The sequence below is a fragment of the Globicephala melas genome, chromosome 3 (assembly GCF_963455315.2).
Source record: "Globicephala melas chromosome 3, mGloMel1.2, whole genome shotgun sequence".
In the NCBI taxonomy this organism is placed as follows: Eukaryota; Metazoa; Chordata; class Mammalia; order Artiodactyla; family Delphinidae; genus Globicephala; species Globicephala melas.
Genome location: NC_083316.1, coordinates 46,919,635 through 46,935,919, shown reverse-complemented (window position 1 = coordinate 46,935,919; position 16,285 = coordinate 46,919,635). Strand labels below are relative to the sequence as shown.

At 40.5% G+C, this 16,285-nt stretch overlaps 1 protein-coding gene across 4 annotated transcripts in view; it reads left to right on the top strand.

The window, feature by feature from the left end:
- The window catches only part of PDE4D (phosphodiesterase 4D), a 1,450,167-nt gene that overhangs the window by 227,791 nt on the left and 1,206,091 nt on the right, over window positions 1–16,285 (top strand). Inside the window, exon 1 of one of the 4 annotated variants that reach the window (XM_060295797.1) lies at window positions 13,321–13,336. The exons of the other annotated variants lie outside the window; for them this stretch is intronic. The gene's annotated coding sequence lies outside the window, so the exon portion shown is untranslated. Of the gene's footprint in view, window positions 1–13,320; window positions 13,337–16,285 lie in introns of those variants that run through there. 4 annotated transcript variants of the gene reach the window in all.

Here is a 16,285-nt window from a genome sequence, read left to right as displayed (position 1 = left end):
CTTGTCTTGGCAAATCAGTGAGAGAGAGGTAGGTGGAACTGTTAGAAAGACACAAGTCACATTATAGGTGGCAGCTTTTCTGTTCATTACAGCTCTCAGCTTCTTATAGCAGGGTATCTGGAAAAAGTGTACCTAAGATAAGTGGAGAAGGAGTAGTCTCATTAGGCTGAATGACATATTTTGTCTTCCAAGATATCATAATAAAGTTTTTGTGGCCTCTCCCGTTGTGGAGCACAGGCTCCGGACGCGCAGGCTCAGCGGCCATGGCTCACCGGCCCAGCCGCTCTGCGGCATGTGGGATCTTCCCGGACTGGGGCACGAACCTGCATCCCCTGCATCGGCAGGCAGACTCTCAACTACTGCGCCACCAGGGAAGCCCCATAATAAAGTATTTTTTAAAAGACTTTACAACTAAATTGTTTATTTACTTGCAGCAGCTTTTTTTTTTTTTTTTTCCTAGGCTCCATTTGCTTCCAGAACCACATGGGGGATTCTGGTTTAACTGATGATAATTCCATATTCTGAGTTCTTACTATTTTTTTCTACTTCACTTTCTGGGTTGTATGTAGTAAATTGCCCAATATACTCCTCATCAGCAGTAGGTCAGAGAAGAATGAAACTCCTTCAGGTTATGGAGTTGGCACTCTTCTTTGGTGAAGGATGAACCCATGCCATTCTAAAAGATCTGCACATCTGTGGGGTCTCTTTTTACAGGGAGCTGCACTTCCAAACTTTGAAGGAGATGCCGTGTTTAAAAGATTGCAGTTCATTTCCTACATGCATATTTGACTAGGGAAATTTTGTAACATAAACCAAAGTTTAGGAAATAAACAGCAAATGAAGAAGCATATGGATTGGCCACAAACACTCTGGTTCAGCATCTCCAGGGCTTTACATCTGTGTTCCATCAGAATTCTGCATCCAAGAGGCCATGTGGGTTTCTCAACATCTCCTGATTCCTGTTTCATCAGGTCATCTGCTTTAGCAATCTGCAGAGCACAGTTTTGATGCTGATGCATGTCTAGGGTTGATGGTCCCTTTCTAGACCACGTTGCAGTGCAAATTAATGTCAGTTTGGGAACTAGATTTACTTATTCCTGCTTCTGTGCCTTTCCTTATGCACTTTCACCCAGGAATTGCCCTCGAATACATCTCTTCATTCTACATCTTCTCTGCTTATCTAAATCTTATTTTTCAGGGTTCAGTTCATTTTATTTTCCCCTGCAATTAGCGCATAGATCATGGTCTCTAGGTGCTTTGCCATACTGTGTGCCATTCTCTTAAATTATTTCATGTTCTTTTACTTTATACGTAAAAGTATGGCCTGGTGTAACTTATAACTCATTTTGAGGCCATTCAGGTGCCGTGCTTCATTTGAAATGACACTTCGAGCTGTTCGTATCACATTTCCCATGGTCTTATCTGAAAACCAGGTTAGCACAGGCAAGACTTGGGGCTATCAGAACATTCTCCTAGTATTTTCTCTGACTTTTAGAATTATTATATAGGGCTTTTTCTTTTGTGGGGATTAGGCCACTCTGGCTGTCATGTAACTAGTCAATTTTCCTGTCACCCAGTATGGGACAGTAAAAGAAAGAATTAGAAGGTGAAATTGGAGGATTAGAAGTTAGAAGAAACTGGTTAATTTCTTTGTCCCTTTAATTCCCAGTTATGAGAAAGGAATTGGATCAATTACATTTTACTGAGCTTGATCTCAGTGTTTTGTAGCTTAATACCATCAGCACCTAGTACCAGTGCCCAGCACATGAAAAAGTCTTTCAATAAATACTTGTGGTAGAGATTTATCACACTAGGGAGGGTGGCCATAAAAGATAAAAGTAACCTCATACTAAAATGGAAATAACATTAATAGCTTCCCTGCCAATTGGTCACTACATCTTTGATTGTCTTTGGTATTTCAGAATCGGTAAAAATGGTGTTTTCAAAGAATCTTATGAGAAATGCATGTATATTCTTGTTTGGCAAGCTAAAGTTTTGGGCAAGAATATAGTCCAGTAATAAAGAATGATGTAGAAATTTTTATATGGTAAATATTTAAGTAGAAGATGGCATTTTAAACCTAAGTCCAGAGTTACTATTTCAGACCTGACGTGGTGACCTGAAAGATAAGCAGAGACGCCATTGAGAAAATCTCTACTTGTCATTCCTAATGGCTTCACTGTGTCGTGAGAAAGCCAGAAAAATCTTCACTGAATTAGACTCCTAGGTGACCTTCTCCTAGAAATAGAGCTCTGAGCCAGTGACATGTGGTGGCATTTTATATGCTAGTGACCTTAATTTCTGGATTCTCCCCCCTAGCAATTAGCTGATTTAACTGAAACATATTGATTAAAAGAATCTATAAAATGAAAAAGTAAAACAAAATAATAAAGTTGAAAAATATGTTATAATTTTTAAAATCTGGTTATATAGTCATGATTATGAAATATTATTCTGATCTGAATGAAGCAAACTGTTCAGCTTCTATGCTTTAAATGATGTTTCTTACTAATACCTAATTACTTGAATTTGAACATTCAAGAGCTAAGAGGTGAACTAAGTGAGTTCTCTTGGCTCGTACTTCCCAGTTTATACTGTATAAATTGGTGTCCTAAAGTATGTCACTTTTTAAAGTTTTTTTTTTCTTAAGATTAAAAAGAAGTCGCTCAATAATTATATCTTTCAAATTGCAGTGACCTTCTGGAGATATGACTACCATTTGCCTCTTTCCAAACTGGCTTCTCAGCCTAGCTTCCTTGTCTTTGTTAATGGTATATTTGATCTCCCAGTCATGAAGGCTAGAAACCTCAGCCTGAACTTGGACTCTCCTCTCTCTCTGTGAACCATCAACTCATGGTGATTTCCACTTGGCGTGTGTTCTACATCTGGACCTTGTGTCCTGTTTCACTATTCCCTCCTCAGTTCAGGTTCTCAAATAACAGCCTTCTACCTTATCATTAAGCCTTTATTCTCTCCCACTTCAACTCATCTCCTGTAACATCATAAGACAAATATCGATTTTGCTATTTTCTTGCTCAAAAACTCTTAGTAGCTCCCCATTTCCTCCAAAAGTATAATAAGCACAGTTTGACTGAGGAATGTCCACAGCAGCATTATCGATAATGGCAAAACATTAGACTCAACATAGATGTTCAACAATGGGCAAATTGTTAAACAAAATATAATTAAAAGCTTATGATGAAATATTATTCGACCTAAAGGTGCTGTTTTTGAGGAATTTTTTTGAAGAATTTTTAATGTATGAAAATGTGCAGTGGAGTAGAGTGTAACTTGAATATACCATCCTAAAAAATATTCCTGTGTATGTAGATGTCACCAGTGGTTATCTCTGGATGACCCAGTTATGGGGAATTTTTCTTTTTGGCTACATTTAAAAGTTTTTCTACAGTGAATGTGTATTTTTATACATGTTTTATTTTATTATTTTTTATTTTTTAAAATTTTATTTTATGTTGGAATGTAGTTGATTTACAATGTGTTAGTTTTAGGTGTCCAGCAAAGTGATTCAATTATGCATATACATATATTCGTTCTTTTTCAAATTCTTTTCCCATTTAGCTTATTACAGAATATTGAGTAGGGTTCCCTGTGCTATACAGTAGATCCTTGTTCATTATATATTTTATGTATAGTAGTGTGTATATATTAATCCCCAAATCCTAATTTATTCCCCCCTGCTCCTTTCCCCTTTGTTAACCGTAAGTTTGTTTTCTAAGTCTGTGAGTTTCACAATCAGAAATATTTGCTCCAACAATGGGAATCTGGAGGGGAACTTGTGACTTAGTTTAGTTGTTCTTAATGTATTTTTGGACTACAGGACTCTTTGAGGATCTGATAAATGATATGGAACTTTTCTCTGAAAAATGAACATCTGCCCATAGACAAAAACTATGGTGTATAATTTTGGCAGAATTTTAGACCGCAGATTCAGAGCCTTGTAACAGAATGATGCTCTTATTTAAGAGATAATGAAGAACCCAGGAGATTTGCCTCCTCTCTCATAGGGGATTGGAGGAAAAGTCAGGACTAGATCTTGGGTTTCTAACTTCTGCCCTGAGACTTGGGATCACATGCAAACGTCCCTCCAGTTCTGTGATACTGTGGATGCTCTGTAAGTTGTTAAGCCTGTGAGGAACCAGACCACACCTGAAGAGGTTACCCTTTACCTCCGTGGAGGGGCCCCATCCGTGGTTGCAACTGCTGTTGTTCATGGGAGTGTTTTCCCTACTCCTCCTCCCTATGAAGACAAGGTTTCCTTCGAGAGATGCAGAGGAACAGCTTCTAAGTCATTGATAACTCCTAGATGTAAGCAAGTGTAATGTATGTCTGAGAGCACTGCATTTGATATCTCTTACTTTCTTAAACATTCCCCCCATACTTTATTATTTTATCGTGTGCAGGGGTGATAGGGACTTTTGCTCTGAGAATGATCTCTTCTGTTACGTGGCAGTTTCCTTTATATAATCTTGGTCATGATGATGCTGGCAGGGCAGGACGGAGGACTTTGTGCTTGGATCACTCATTGGGCTTGACGCCACAGGAGTTCCCTGCCTGGTGCCGGAATGGCCTGCACAGTGCAGGGCTAGAAAAACCTCCCTTTCCCTGGCGGTGGGTGATTCTGTCTTCTCACAGCCTTATGTTAGGCAGTAAGTGAGGAAAAAACACCACCACCAAGAGCAACACACACACTAGAGCCAGCCTTTCAGTGGGGAATGAAGGAGAGGTGCCCTTACTTTTCAGAAAGCCCTGCAAGGCCCTCATCAATCTTGCCACAGACCGCAGATTTTACAGATAAAGGAAGAGTGTTTTCTTTGGTGCAATAAAGCTGCAAACACAGATCTTCAAACAGCTGTCTGATAATTTTTTTCAAGTTGTTAAGCCCTCCACAATCTAATCTCTGCAAAGGGCTTTGAGTCAAAATGGAGGGAATCCGTGCATTGAACAGAGGACTTGTGTAGAAGGTAAGGAAAGGAGTATTTTTGAGTACTTCCAAGTACTGGGCGAGATTCATTCATGGATATCATAACGTCATTCACAGATGTTATAACGTTGACTGCCTAGGAAAAGCTGCAGGGTGGCTGGTGTTATCCTTATTTTTATGGGTGAGGAAACTGAGGCCACAGGGTTACTGTTTTGCCCACAGACACACAGCATGAGACTAAGCTGGGTGTGTCTGCTTCTAACTCAAGCTCTTTCTCCGGTATAATAAATAGCTCCTGTGGTGGCATATTGTTTTGGAGTGTTCTAATTCTTTTATGTGCATGTATACTTTATATATTTTAATTTATGCACTATAATCCCATTAATAAAAATTGGAAAATACAGAAAGATATAAACACACATAAGTGCACACATGAAATAGTTCTGTCCTAACCCCAAGCACATAGAACCTGATATATAGCAACTGGCCCCGATAAAGGTTTCCTCTCTTCTCTTTGCCTCTTTGTTAATATAGTGTTGTATTTTTTTCAAGTCCTTTCCCCTCAAGCATATTTCTAACATAATTAGAATCAAAATATATGTTCAGTTTTAACTTAATTTTTTCCGTACTGCTTCATTCTATCACCTAATTTAGTGCTCTTTTTAAGGTTGTCATTTTAATAACACCTGTGTGGTGAAAGGAGACACAAAAAGAGTAAAGCAGTCCCTGGGTGGTCTGGGCAGAAACCATAGGTGGTCACAGTGACAGCTGTATGCTTTGGTCTGATTGAAAGGAAACTGGTTGGGACGTTATCATTTGGTCTGTATCACAGGAGAACAAAGGTATGGTTTTTGGCTTAGCGTGGAATACAGGAGACAGTGTATCTGCTGACTTTCTACTTCCACTTCCTCCATAGCTCTAAGGAGGCAGTCAGATGGGTGTGACTTTCAGATGTCTTCCTTCTATCTGCTTACTAATGAACTATTTCTGTTTATTGAGTTAAGTTGTATATCCAGCTAGAATTGGGCCCGGGTCAGAAAGTGAGGACTGATGCTCACGGGATGTACACCCATGTGTGGACAGTGTCAGAGTTCCAGAAGCAGACGTCTGGAGGTTGCTCAGTCTCCTGCCCCTCCCACATTATCCACGAGCATCCTTCCATGCCTGTGCCGCCCAGGGGTGAGTCTGCACCAGTGCGGGGATGCTGACGACAATGTCGGGTGCAGAGGAAGGAAAGGGAGCAAGTTAGAAAGACACCAGTTGGCATTTTTCCATTTGGAAGCTGACCTTTTTCTTCTACAAAACGTTTATATAGACTCTTGACCTGAGGGATTTCCTTCTTTATGAAGTCCCATGAAAATGTACTCTGATTCTACTTTCTATGTCTCTCAAGGGTCTGCTTTCACAGGCTTTCCAATAGCCTGCTGTGGGGAAACAAACTACACTCTTTGCAGGAGATTTAACATCTCTATAAACACTTTCTCTCTTGTTCCCTTACACTCACTGTTATGAAGATTGTGTTTAGGGCAGGAACCTATCCTCCCGTTTGAGTGACCACAGTGGGCTCAGTCTTGTACACATCTGCCTGTTCTTCCTGTTGCATCTGGCTTCCTGCTTCCTGCTTTCTGTTGCTTCTCAGCAAGTCCTGTTTAGCAAAGCACACTTCTTCCTCTGTCTGCGTACGGCTGCTTCTACCAAGCTGTCTGCTTTCTCGAGAGGAGAGGGACCGATGATCTCTGCACCTCTGTAACTTCAGTTCTATTCCTGCGAACTTATGTTCTCTCACATAAGTGGGGCTTTCTGTCTTTATTAACTTGTATTAAATACAATTGTCACAGAGGCTGCTTCGGAGAGCTCCTTGCACACATCTTACCCGCCCAGCCCTCAGCTTGGGAAGGCAATGTGGTATCCCAGAAAGGATGCAGCCTATTTTTGTTTTTTGAGGAGCAGGCTATTAGTGCTGGACCTGAGACACAGATGGGTGACCCCCAGGACCCTTTGTATACCCACGCTATTTGCCATGTACAGAGACGGAGGAATGGAAGAGAAAACAGAGTTTTTCTGACTCTAGGTTCCCACCAACTAAGGCTTTCTGATTGAATTGTAAGTGATCTCAGGGTTGGCCTTTGGACTGTTTTATGTGCTCCCATTGATTCAAAAGGTTCATAAGATTCAAGATCATGTGCGGCCTTGACCTCCAGTAAAAGTGCAAGGGCCTCACATGGCCCAATTGCAGGTTCCCCTCCCCACTGTGCTTCCCAGCCAAACAATGCTCCTAATCACATGGACCAAACGCAGGGCTCACTTCACCTTGAGTGGTGGCCTTTAGTTCCCTGCCAGCCCAGGGAATTATTCAAACAAGTCAGTCATACCCCCCACCCCCCGTGGCAACTAGGGGTCACCTCATCCTCTTGTTACTATAAAACCCACTTCCTATGGCCTTCGCTTGTTCACTCTGTTCCTGAGTGACCCCGTGTGTCCCTGAGTGGCATGCAGTGTCTTCCCCTGGGCTGTGAGTATCTATGACTACTAAACTGCTGTAGGTCTCAGCCATCCCATATTGTGTGTCATGTTTTCAACCATCTTTACGGCCCTATGGTAGGAATCCTTCCCTCACCAATGAGGTAAAGAAGAGGTGATCAAAATTCAGCACACCCAATTTTTCTGTTCTTAGCACGTGTCAAGTATAGTTCCACTTTCCATTTATGTGTCCTCTCTCCTGTAAACTGCACAGAGCAGGAAACATGCCTGTAATTTTCATGACTATATCTTTGGTGTCTAGCACAGTGATGTCTGGCACATACTAAGCACTCAATAAATATTTATTGGATAAATGAATGAGTGAATTCTAAGGGCCCTTTCTGGGTAAGGATTACAGTATATGTTCTCTCTTTCCAGCTATAAAATTTTATTATTCCACAATGGGGGATGGAGTAAAGTGTGTGAGCAGAGCTCATAGTTGCCTTCTAGCTTCTTCCAACCTCAGAAATATCCCAGAAAAGCCAAGGGAAGAATGGATCATGAAGACATAATCCACATCCCCTGTTCACAGCTTACTGTCAGCGTGATGTTCTTTTGTTGAGGCAGACTTTGCCAAATGTTGCTGAATTGGGCAACCAACTATATTTCATACCTTCTGAGACATCCTGGTCTATTTGCCTAATGAAATTGCAAAGAGTTTAGTGCCCGTCTCTCTCAATTTTGTTTTGCCTGGCTATTTTCTCCAGCTCTAATTTGTGGAGAGAGCTGCTGCCAGCCACAGAGAGAGGACGGGGTGGGGTGGAGAGCCTCCATGCCACTGTTTTTGTGATTTCTTTAGCTATCACTAGGCCAAGGTACCATCGTATTCTGTATGTACTGAGATCAAATTAATCAGCAGCCACTTATCTGAGCCATGATGATGGAATCATGTCAGGGAGAATTTGGTCTATGCAAAACTTAGGGAGCTCTATCTGTGATTTCCTTTTCATTATTTTCATGAAGACTTGAGCTTGAGGGGAATCTGAGTATCTTTTAGATCATTGGGTCTTATCGTTTAAGGCTTGACATTTTGTGTCTTCCCACTTCTAAAATTTTTCCTTACCCACGCCTCCAATCTAAGTCTCACTATTTAAGCAATTAAACTCATACCTGACCTTCTCTGGGGAGCCATTCCTGCATTTATCTCTGTGTGTCCTTTTCAGAGCTCCCTAACATTTTTTAGTTTTATTATTTTTCGCATGTAGTATTACATGACGTGTTCATTTTTGCTTTTTGTTTTTTTTCATTTTTGCTTTTTGAAGCCAAGGACTTTGAGGCATTTTCTTTTCTCTCCAGAGTGCCCTGTCCAGTGCTGTGTTCATAATAGGCTTTGTCAACAACTGCTGCTTGATTGTTTGATAGTAGGAACCAAGTGGGTATGCCTCCACGAGGATGAGTGTCATTTATTAGGAGATCAGACAACAAAACTGGTGTCAGTTTGTCTGAGTTACACTGAATGGATTCACAAGGCATCCTGAGCTCTGTGGGTTAAAGCAGAGGAGACACCATGATGAATTTTACGACAAGAGCAAGTTGACCAGGCAGTTGCCCAGATGTTGCTAGACTCTGCTTTAACTGTTTTGCAGGGCTCGTGTTAACTGTGTCTCCTACCTGGAGACGGTGACTCTAGAGAGATATGACATTCTTGTCATTTGTTCTTTGCCTGGATTTACAATTTGCTCTCTGCAGCATCACTTCTCCCACCTATGAGAACAGCCGGGCCCAGTTGGAGCAATGGATTCAAATTTATACAGGGCATTGGATTCAAATTTATACAGGGCATGTGGTCACTGTCACCTCACGTGACAAGAAGCAAAGGAAAAGAGGAGCGGAAAGAATGAGCCAAGTCATTATCTTAGAGTGTCTTGATTTCCAGTAAGACAGTAGAATTTAAGGGAATTTCCCTGCCGGTTACCCTAAGACATCCGCTGTAGCATCCTTAGCGGGACTCTTTGTCAGATGATTGGTCCTGAACCTCATTAACAGAGGCTTTGTTGCTTCACAGGAGGTGGGTTTAGCGCAGGTGGGCATTAGCACAGAGGTTTGTTTGATCAAACCCACCTCAGCAACTGATACTAATTGGCTCAGAAAGTCTCAGGAGAAGTTGTCAATTGCAAAGACGGAGTTTTTGTTTATAATTTGTAGTGATTTCTCCTCTACTGCTTTTCCTCCATCCCATCCAAACTGCCTCTCCTTCTTGCACAAATAACAATGGTCATCCCGAAGTACAAGAAATTAGGGAGTCGAGGCACATCTTACTTGATTCCAGCTGCCTTTTTGCTCCACTTTCCATTCTCCCCAGGGTTATCTTTCAGAAGGAGATGTGACCTTCTCCTCTCCCCCACCCTTTCCCCTCATCACTACTGTTAGTGTGAACCGACGCCCTAGCATGTGGCAGGAATTTTTGCCAAGGTTTAGCTGACAAAACTAGAAAGTATTGTTGAAAAATACATACACAGTGTCAGTGTATTTTAGAAGGTTCCTATAATGGGACCTTCATTCTATTCTGCTGAATACTGGAGATGGTCTTAGTGTCTCATTGTATACTTTTGTTAAATCATTCTATTTTAAGATTAAATCACAGGGTAAGGAAACCCTCCTCTGTCGACAGGATATTAGATGTGAAAAAAGAGAAGCTTTCCATGGTTCACGGACTCTTCTGTTAAGAAGATAATGATCATAATAGCTACCATTTAATAGGCGCTTAGACATGAGGAACTACCATGATCCCAACTTTACAGGAAGAAATTGAGGGGCAGAGGTTCAGGTCCCAAAGCATGCGTCAGTGTCAGATTTGAACTTGGGTTTCCCCAGCTCCAAAGCCCACACTATTAACCACTATGCTGTGCTGCTCTTTTGCTGTATTTTTGTCCAGTCTTTAGCCCCACTTACAAAGCATTTAAATCGGTTATCAGACTGAAGAACACTGTTCTTCCCAGTGTTTGAGGAACCAGCTCAGGCATAGTTGGCTGTCCATTCTACAATTGTGTTATATCATGTAGTGTGTTTAGGGCCATAGTGCAATCAATATTATTGCTAAATCCAGGTGATAATGAGCTTTCTGCGTAATGATGGCAGATCCAATGGACCTTAGCATGTTTATCTTTCCCTCTCTGTCTTAACACTGAGATGGAATGTTGATAAGGAGACTAGAGACACTTGGGGATAAGTTCTCTGTGCCTGAACTACACAGACTGCACTGAAGTTCTGTCAGTCACCTAGTTATAGGACATGATTAGCACCAAGAGGACACAGGGGAACTTCAGTTCTTCTGGTGAATATGATGTAGGATGCAGGGTTGGGGGAATTCAAAAGAGTAACAAACTGCAGAAACACTGTTTAAATCTGTTTCATGTACGCTTGGAGCCCAGGAAATTGTCAATTCCTTTCTTCTTATTATGCACTCAGGAGGTTTTTCTTTTAGATAGGGTTTATAGGGCTATACTATAATCTTGACCAATGCAAATTGATTTTTAAAAAAATCATTAAAATCTTTAAACTTCAGACGTTATCTTTAGGTTGTAAGTGCTAAACTCAGTCTACCTCCTTGTTTCATGATAAGCAAAATTCATCTAGAGACCATCAGTGCTAATTAATTTGGATACACCATAATCATACATATTCTTTTTTTAAATGGAGGGATTTTAGTGTTGCAGTTGTTTATATTTTGTTTTAATTTAAAGTTAAATTGAATAGAAAGGTAGTTAATTTAGTTACATGTTGAAACTCCTCTAAAGCCGCCTCAGAATTATTTGTTTTTAGCAGTGGATTCTAAAAACAGATGTAGGAGAGGATGTGTGGGAGAAAGGGAATTGGTTCAAACCTTCATGGTTTCTGATTTGGAGTAGAAAAATTGGTTCTGAAAAGTCTAAGTTTGGAACATTCATTAGAGCAACTCTTCTCCAATGTAGCTGGGTCAGTGAATTACCCCCAACATTCGGGTTGTTTCTATTTGATCAAGAAATGGGATACAAAAATGAACAGATAATCCAAATCGTATTTTAGCCATACTTTTTACCTTTTTCTATTCTATCTTATGTTCAAAGAAGTAAATCTATCTAGGAAGGAATTCAATCTAATAATGTGTTTCCAGTCTTCTTTCACTTTCGTGTTTCCCCATAGGGTAGACAGAGATGCCAGTAAACAAGAAAATGATCAAAAGGTGAGGCCGAGAAGTCGAATGTGAGGCAAGTCTCTGGATAGCACACAGACAGCATAGCCAGCCTCTGACTCACAGGCTGCCTTGAAAGGTTGACAATGACTCTGCAGTTTTATCAAGTCCATCTATTTTCTTGAGGCAGGACTGTTTTTATACCTTTCCCAGTAGATGATAATCTATCTTATTTTTTTAATGAAACTTCCAGTGTAGAGGACACCAGCTCCCTTAGGAACTCATTGTGCAGTTAGATGGTTTTCAGCGAAGGATCCTGTTATGGTTGATTTTTGTTCTTCATCTCCTCTGCTGGGATGACCAACTTTATAGAAACAGAGTTGCATCCACGTACCATCATTGTCTGTAGTTCCAGAACAGATTGACAGAGGACAACAGATTGACCTACCCTAGAGAACAACTACTCCAATCCCTTCACTGTGACTAGTTTAAGTCTTCTCTCCTCTAGATTGAGAATACAGGCTTTTCTAGTTTAAATTCAGGTTGTAGTGTTATGTTCACTTAGATCTTCACATTTTTTGCCAACTCTGTGCATTGCTAGAATTTCCCTGCTCTGTGCTAAAATCGTGCTGGTTCTGTTAATCAATATCCAAAATATGTTATTTTTAAAACATGTGACATTGGTGTATATGATCTATAGGACCGTAGGATTAGCACTGGTATGACTTGGCGTCCTGGGATCCAACTCTGTTTCTGCCATAGCTACTTTGGGTGTGTGATTTACTAAGTGTCTCTGAGCCTCAACTTATCATCATTTAAGGTGTGGGCAGATTAGAGCAGCTTTTCCCTGTGGGTTTTCCATGAGATGTTAACAGACACAAGATGAAAAATGGTTCCATTTATAAAACAGGCGGTGGTGATGGTGGTGGTGGTAGGATGCGCAAGATGAAATTAATCGAAACAGATTTCTTTACTGAAAGGTTTGAGCCTTAAAAAAAAAAAAAAGTACATCGTAAATCCTCAGATCTTCAAGAGAAGTTTCCCAAAGTTATCCAGCTATGGTTCCTTTTTTTCCCTTTAATCTGACCTTAATGCCACCCACTCTTGACCAGGCCTGTGGCATGTCTGGCCATTTCTTTTTCTTATTGAACTGTGTGAATGCTTCATTCCATAAGAAAGCGTGCTGGTTACTGCAGGTGTAAGCACACACTACTGCTAGCTGATGCCTAGGCAAGGGTACGAAGCAGCGTGTTGCTGCCATCAGCGTGGGCAGCCAGAGCAGGCTGTTTTGTGGGCTGTTTTGTAATACAGTTACTAAATGGTCCCCTCTTTCTGTTAGTTCAGCATTACAAAAGCCAGGCCTGGCTAGTGATGTGTATGTGACAGGCTTCATTTCCCCCTTTGTCTCAGCTATTATTGGAAAGGTCCAGAAATTGCCGGTCAATTCTGCTGCCCTTGGAGGTCTGAAGTGTTGCAACTACTCAATAGGGTTTGCTCTTCATGTGAACAAATTGCCCACAGCTTGTGTGACTCCTTGAGAATAATGAGAATCAACCTCATTTTAGGAGAGGGGACAGATTGTGTCTGTATTTGGCAACCCACATCCCTCTGCTGCTGGGATTGCTTAAGATACTCCATGGAGATTGACGGAGAAATGTCCATTTTGTCTGAGGAGCTGCTGCGTTCTGTCAGCATCTGCTGGAAGTAATGCTTTCTCTAACGTAGCTTCACTCCCCAAACCACTGGACGTGACGGAAGTTAATGTAAGTTTCCTGCAGTCTATTTCAGTCCCTTGTCATTTTATCAGGGAGCTAAATGCTAAATGCCTTCAGACACATCATAAGCTAAGGATGCCATTTAAAACAAGACAGAAACTTTAAAAGCTGTATGAAGCATGCAGGTTGTAATTTTAAGATAAATACTAATGTTTTGTCTTGCCCGAAAAACTCAGAATTAGTTTGGGAATTGCTAGGGCCACAAAAATTGTCCTGTAGCAAAGAAAGCAGAAGGTCCTTAAAAGTAAAGGTTTTGTGCAGAACCGCAAAGAATAGGTGGAAATGATTTGAGAATAGTCTTTCCTGAATACTATTTTTATCATTTTTTTTCCCTCTGAAGATTGTATAATGCCGCATAGTTGCATGTAGGATTAAATCCAGATTCTCCTTGGCCATCTTTTCTGTGTGAATTTTAGACTCTATAGTATTGTTAAGCAATTTAAAACTCAACTTTCCTGTTTCCACCCCAATGTGTGTTTTCCCCAAGAAGAAAGCCCACTCCTTTCCCTGTCAATGTGGGCGCTACTTCTTCAGAGATCTGCCTCCTCGTCTTCTTTCCATTCTGTCTTGTCCACACTGTGTCAGCTCACATGTTCAAAATGTGTCGCTTTATCAGTCCTCTTGGTTATGGGTGTGTATTATTATTTCCTTGAGGGGAGAGCCAGTTATATTTCTTTTATACTTCCCAATGTGTTGACTAGAAAGTTTTTCATGTAATATGTATCCAGCAAATGTAGTTATCTGACTAGCTTTTATTCTAAAACATTCATGAGATTCAAATTGTGAGCACATTTCTGGATGGTTGGGGGACACGTGTTTAGGGTTACTGATTTCATATTTTAAATAAAACCATAATTTAAGCATTTGTGAAATAAAGTAGATTCTGATTTTTGTCTGTCCCTTAATCTTTAAATAAGTGGTTTTAGAAACCTTTAAAAAAAAAAGTTTTCAAATCTCTGATGAGGCCATGTTAAAGATATTTAAACTATAAAAGTAATGGGCCAGCTGATGCTGAAGTTTGAGATAACATCCTTGATTGTGTTGATTATGTGATTTTGGAACTCTACACGTAGAGTTGATTCTAGCAGCAGTTTAGAATAGAGAGTATTCCTTTGGCTAATTGGAGTGACAATCTGGTGGCATTAATTTTCTGGAGGTTCCATAAGGTAGGCTTGGTAAAGATGCATGGAAGAACTGCTCTGATGTTTAATCACTAAAATTAAATTCTGAGATTCCAAATGTAATACTGAAATCATGAGCTTTTCCTTTGACATACATGGGTCTAGACAGATGATGAGTTTGTTAAACATCAGGATTATAATTCAAAATGACACCATCAATTTAGAGAAATGTAAAAAGTTGTACAGAAGCAATGTCTGAGGATTCATTTGCTGAGGTTAGGTTGGAAAATACATTGTCTAATACAGGCTACTTTTTGGACCCAGGAGTAAATCATGGCCAAAAGCAAGCCTATTCTTGAGAACTTGATGACAGCGTTGATAAAGAGAAATTAATTGTGAATTTAAATTACTTAATACTTATAACAACCTCCTGTGTTATAATTATGTTCATTTATAAATGAGGAAATTGAGGCTCATAGAAAAGTGAGTTGCCCAAGTCATACAGTTAGTAAGCAACAGAGTTAGGATTGGAGCCAACTTCTCATTGACTCCTAAGATACTGGAATGAGGTACTGGAATGTTTTTCGGGAAATAGAAAATTAGTCATGGATAGTTATCATGAGATATAAAAGAGAGATTCCTTGTGGATGCCGAGTTGTTCCAATTGGTTACTGTTGGTAAAGGTGAAATATGTGTTCTTTCTAATCTCAGCTGATGTGGTTGACATGGTCTGATATGAAGAGTGATCGCTAAACTTGCAGAAAGGAATATGACATTGTTCTGAGGAAACAAAGTTAAAATCAGGTAGTCCTCTCCTTTTAGGAAGTGTTGGGACCATGCTATTACTTTGCAGTAGATTTTCTATGAGTGAGACAATGCCCATTAATCAACACTCTCATTGTATATTAATAGCTATACTAATTGAGCATTTGCTATATGCCAGCTACTACATTAAATGCTTAATGTATGTTTTTTCATTTAATCTCTTCAGTGGCCCTACGATGTAGATACCATTAATATTCCCATTTCACAGACCAGGAGCCTGAGGCACAAAAGATTAAATGACTTTTCTGAGACCTCACGTCTCATTACTGACTGAATCAGATTATGTCTAAACATCATGATGACATAGTCTATGTTATTAATTACCTCCTGCTTCTTGCACTGTAAGCACTCTACTAAATTTCACAGATGATTTTGCACTGGGCTTACCTAGATGATTTTGAAGCCCCGATCAAGTTATAGCTGCAAGATTATATTAAAGGACACCAGAGAAACTCCGTGTATTGTTACTAATGACTACTATTTTTGGTTTAGTTGGAAGGACAGGTAAATTCTGGCAGCAGAGATGCTCTGGGAATCACTTCCTTTATCTGTAAAATGGAATCAAGGGATTTCCCTGGTGGTCCAGTGGTAAAGAATCTGCCTTCCAATGCAGGGGACTCAGGTTCAGTCCCTGGTGGTGGAACTAAGATCCCACATGCTGCGGGGCAACTAAGCCCACGCGCCGCAACTACTGAGCTCGCGTGCCTCAACTAGAGAGCCTGTGTGTCACAAACTACAAGCCCACGTGCTCTGGAGCCCACACACCACAACTACAGAGCCCACGCACGCTGGAGCCCGCACACCACAACCAGAGAAGCGAAAACCCGCAGACCACAAATAGAGAGAAGCCTGTGCCACAGCGAAAGATCCTGCATGCCTCAACGAAGACCCTGCGTGCCGCAAGTAATACCCGATGCAGTCAAAAAAAGAAAAAAAAGAAATGGAATCAATAATGCTTCACCTGCCTAAAGACAGGAGCTGGACACGAAAA